Genomic DNA, 5,311 nt, shown 5'->3' with positions numbered 1-5,311 from the left:
TTCCCAACGTAACCTGGCTCTGCCCAGTTGGTAATGATGGAACGTGATTTGTATTGCGAATTCTGGATTATAACGTCTTTCTTTTGAGGTTACCAGACGCAAAGTAAATCTGTTTGTGCTTCTTAAAAGTAAATGTCTGAACCCACGCATTGCTCCTGTGATAGTTCCACCAGGCCATTGTGCCCATATTTCCCAGCCCCAGGAGTGAGCTGCAACGGATGATGTGCTGAGCTTACAAAAGTAGTCACGGTGGATAAAACGCGAGTCTATTAAATGTTTAAGTAGAAAAAAGCTTCTGACGCGGAGATTATGCTATTCTCATGTCAGCAGGATGTAAAGACCCTTGTAGGCATCATAGGCTCGATGTGAAGCCATTTTGAAATGTTCACAAATTCAGATATTTTCTTAGTTCGTGAAGATCCACTGGGAAGTGTGAAGTTACCGGATAATTGGATTATTACCGACATTATTACTATCATTTTCTTCATGCCGCTGCTGGAACACTGTACTTGAATATAAGTTCGTGCCTTTTGGTCACTATACAAGTAGTTTCCCAAGAAGAGGTTCTTTCTCTGTCTACAGAATTCTTTTCATGTTTATATCAAACATCAGCAATTACTCATAGATTACATTAAAACTAAAGTAATCGATGAAGACGTTACTTGATAACAAAAACGCGCTGCCATTCTTCTATTACTTGCGCCTAGAAATGGCTGTCGAGTGCTGCCAAACCAAAAGCTAAGAGATGTTACTGCCTGCCGATATACGTTCGAATCCCTGCCCAGTACAAAGCCTTACCTCACGGCAATTCAAGTAAGTTACTTGTTAAGAACCAAGATTCAACATCTCTCGTCGTTCGTTAACAGTGAAAATAGGTGCTGGGTAGGAATTCGCGTCCGGCAAAAATACTTGCGATATGTAATTTAAAGTTGAAATTTGAAAACTGGCTCTGTCTAAAATCGAGGTATATCACTCTCTGTATGCCTAATCAGGAGTGACAGTTAGTATCCGTCAGGCACGAAATCATTGCTTAGTCTGCATGACCTGAGTTTGCATCCATAAGCAGAACGAGACGGTTCGTCGTGTCATTTGAAGTTCATACATATTCTCAACTGGTTGCCCGTGAATAACTTCAATTTTTAATCTCATTTTGTGTTCAATGATAAGTACGGTATGTTACTTTGAAGAGGAAATCATGAATACGGCGAATTTACTACGTGTATTACCTATCTGACGTAATAATGAGAGTGGTAAAATGTCAGGTATGTCATTTATTGTAATAAATGTGAGCTACAAGCCTTAAGGGCAGTCTTATCTGTGGTAAGGTGTTCCGTGATATTTGTAGTATCGTGGTATTACTTTACATCTTGAGTTATTGCGATACAGAACAGTGTTTTCTTGTGGTGATTTGTTGGAACCATTTTCAATAGTCAAACGACTGTACCAAGGAGCGATAAGGGGACCTGCTAGACAGTTGCGTTATGTGGGTTGCATGTGAATCAGGCGAAATTCAATTTGGGCGTTAGGATAGTTTTGAGCAAGACTGTACGTGTAGGGTCAAATGAATGATTAGAGTTGAAGAAAAACTGGATGATTAATTCAAGACAAAGAGCTTCACAAATTGATAAGTCGATAACGTGTTGGGCCACCTCTGGCCTTTCCGCGGTCAGTTACTAGGCTTGACATTCACTGATAAAGTTAGTTTATACCCTTCTGACGGATATCGTACCAAATTCAGTTCAGTTGGTTCGTTACATCCTCAAAATCGCGACCTGCTTTAAAGAACCTGCCCATTGTGCTCCAGATGTTGAAAATTGATGAGAGATATGGCGATCTTGCTGAGCAATTTATTGCCTTGCGTGTACAAACACGTAGATACGATATCCGTGTGTGGTGCGTAAATTGTCGGTAGGCACCTCACTTAGTGTCCCGAGCAGAGTTCAAGCCGCCATAAAGACAAAGGGTGGACGCACTGCATATTAATGTCCACTAACAGGTGTCTGTACACTCACTGATAGGATAGTGTATTTCGAAATGTTAGCAGAGGCCAGAAGTTGGAGCATTTGGTCTTCCTTTTTAAAGCTTACGTGGGGCGAGTCGTAGAATCTCTAAAAAGAGACACCTCTGGCAACACTAGTTGAAAGTGGCCTTCAAACTAGCCGTCAGAGCTGCCGTAGCCGAGACGCCCCCTGGGTAAACGCTACGGATTTCTGCAGTCGCGCCTCGCGATCTGTCACGAATTATGGAATGTATTCGCAGATACCAATTGTAATACGACAACGGCTATACAGTTTGCTGGAAACGTACAGGATGTTCTGAAATTCCCATCACTACCTGCTACAACTTGTAGAGGGGACTGAGTACATAATACACTTATTTTAAATTGTAACCTGTCTCCCGAGACGTACCGTATACTAGAACCACTTGAAAACATGTTGGTAACGCTGTCACTTTGATAAGTAATTTGTTACATTGAGGAGCCAAAGAAATATCGTTTAAGGTCCCCGCGAGCACGCAGAAGTGCCTCAACACGCCGTGGCATGGACTCTACTGATGGCTGAAGTCGCGCTGCAGGGAACTGACACCATGAAACCTGCAGAGCTGCCCATAAATCCGTAACAGTAAGAGGGAGCAGAGATCTCTTCTGATCAACACGTTGCAAGGCATTCCAGATATGCTAGTTAATGCTATAAAATTTACTAGAAACGTACAGTATGTTTGGGGAGTTTGGTGGCCAGCGAAAGTGTTTAGGCTCGGAAGAGTGTTGCTGCAGCCACTCTGTAGCAACTGTGGTTGTGTGGGCCGCTCCATTGTCCTGCTGGAATTACCCACTTCCGTCGGAATCCACAATGGACACGAATGGATTCAGGTGATCAGACAGGATGTATCTAGACGTATCAGGGATCCCACATCACTCCGAATGCGCACGCTCTACAACGTCACAGAGCCTCCACCAGATTGAACAATCCGCAGTTGACATGCGGGGTCCATGGAGTCATGATGTTGTCTTCATACCCATACACGTCCATACTGTATATACATTTTGAAATGAGACACGTCCAACCAGGGATTATGTTACGAGTCATCAACAGTCCAATGTTCGTACCGATGGGCCCAAATGAGGCGTAAAGCTTTGTGCTGTGCAGTCAGCAAGGGTACACGAGTGGGCCTTCGGCTCTGAAAGGCCATGTAGATGATGTTTCCATGAATGGTTCGCATGCTGATACTTGTTGATGGTCAAGCATTGAAATTTTCAGTTATTTTCGGAAGGGTTGCACTTTCGCCACTCTGAACGATTCTCTTCAGATTCCATTCTTGCAGGATTTTTTTTCTGGCCGCAGAGATGTTGGAGATTTATTGTTTTACTGGATTGCTGATATTCAGGGTGCCCTCGTGAAATGGTCGTACAGGAAAATCCCCACTTCATCGCTACCTCGTAGATGCTGTGTCCCATCGGCCTTGCGCCAAGTATAAAACCACGTTCAAAGTCATTTAAATCTTGATAACCTGCCATTGTAGCAGCAGTAACCGATCTAACAACTACGGTAGACACATGTCTTACATAGGCGTTGCCGGCGGCAGCACCATATTAAGCCTGTTTACATATCTCTGTGTTTGAATACGTATTATTATAATAGTTTCTTTGGCATTTCAGTGTAGATGTGACCGAGTACATCTATTGTTCTACAGTTTCACTCTTTAATAACCAAAGAATCAAAAAAATCGGTCTTCAGAGACACTGGTTTTACAGGAGGGCGTTTTCCAATTTGAAATTACAATGATATTATTTCCTTCAGCTGCTGACGGGCGTTAATAGATATCAACGAAGACAGGTGAAAATGTGTGCCCCGACCGGAACTTGAACCAGGGATCTCCTGCTTAGATGGCAGTCGCTCTATCCATCTGAGCCACAGACGGCACAGAGGATAGTGAGACTACAGGGACTGTCTCGCGCACGCCTCCCGCGAGACCCACATTCTCACCTTTGTATGTCCACACACTACATTCGTAGCGTCCTTTCGCACATGTCCGGAAGAACAGACACAATATCCATATAAATATATTTTCCAATTCGCGTGCGCTGCGTCTCCACGGGGCACCACAGACGCACCTGCTGACGGTGAAGACACCCATAGTCGAAGACGTTGTGCAATGGCAACGAAAAGCGTGTGGGGAGGAGTCAGACGTTGTGGACAACGATCTTGATAAAGGCGACCAGCAGCTCTTCCAGTACTGTGCGCTTTGGCCACACAGGATACTCGTGTCGGTGTATTCGGCAAAAGTGTGCTCAGAAATGTTGCTCTAACACTCACAGACACATGAACGAGACTCGATCCAGGTCAGAGAGGAGACAGCCGTCAAATGACATCATAGGATCAGACGTAAGTAACCCCCCCCCCCCTCCAGTGATTATAACCCTGTTGCATCCCACATTAGCGAAGGTGTATTTATACGGCTGTAGCACGGATATACCTTTCCATACATGGGCTCCTCTTCAGAATATCGTCACTCAGTTCCCTAGAAGTTTTTAACGGGAATTTTGCAACATCCTGTATCTCTCCACTAACTATACAGTTCTTTCCAGAATTAGATCCCTCTGCAGTGGAGTGTGCGCCGATATGAAATTTCCCGGCAGATTAAAACTGTGTGCGGGACCGAGACTCGAACTCGGGACCTTTGCCTTTCGTGGGCGAGTGCTCTACCATCTGAGCTACCCAAACACGACTCACGTCCCGTCTAAACAGCTTTACTTCTGCAGTACCCCGTCTCCTACCTACAGCTGTTGTACGACATTCGAAATATACGGATGTATTTCAGAATTTCGGCGTAATGCAACTTCGCAGAAACATGGCTGAATTTTCCTGTATATTGTTATCATTAAAACCAAGCACCGTCTCAGTACCTAATACTTTTTGATATGGAGACAATTTTCATCATTTCAAGCACTATTAAAGTTGGTAGGTGTAGGAAAAAAAAATACCAGTACCATACTGAAAATATCGGTGAGAAGCGATAGAATTCCTACAAACAACTTGGAGAAAATCATTTTGGGTTCTAGGCCATGTCATTATAAAACAGTGAAACAACTAAAATAACTACATTCCGACCATCGTTTGAACGATCCTCTTCAGAGCGAATAAATGCCACGAAATTTCAAATCAGCAGCAGCGAAATGAAAGGTCGATTTGGAAACAGTTCCTATTTCTTCTTTCTTATCTTCGATTAATTTCCCAAATATCTTGTTCATTTCGTATGTTGCTTTCTTTATACAAGGTGTTTCACATTTCTAGAGCTTGCAATTTTACCTAGT

Source organism: Schistocerca gregaria, unplaced genomic scaffold (genome assembly GCF_023897955.1).
Source record: "Schistocerca gregaria isolate iqSchGreg1 unplaced genomic scaffold, iqSchGreg1.2 ptg000387l, whole genome shotgun sequence".
Lineage (NCBI taxonomy): Eukaryota > Metazoa > Arthropoda > Insecta > Orthoptera > Acrididae > Schistocerca > Schistocerca gregaria.
The sequence above is the reverse complement of the archived record's forward strand: the minus strand, read 5'-3'. Positions refer to the sequence as shown.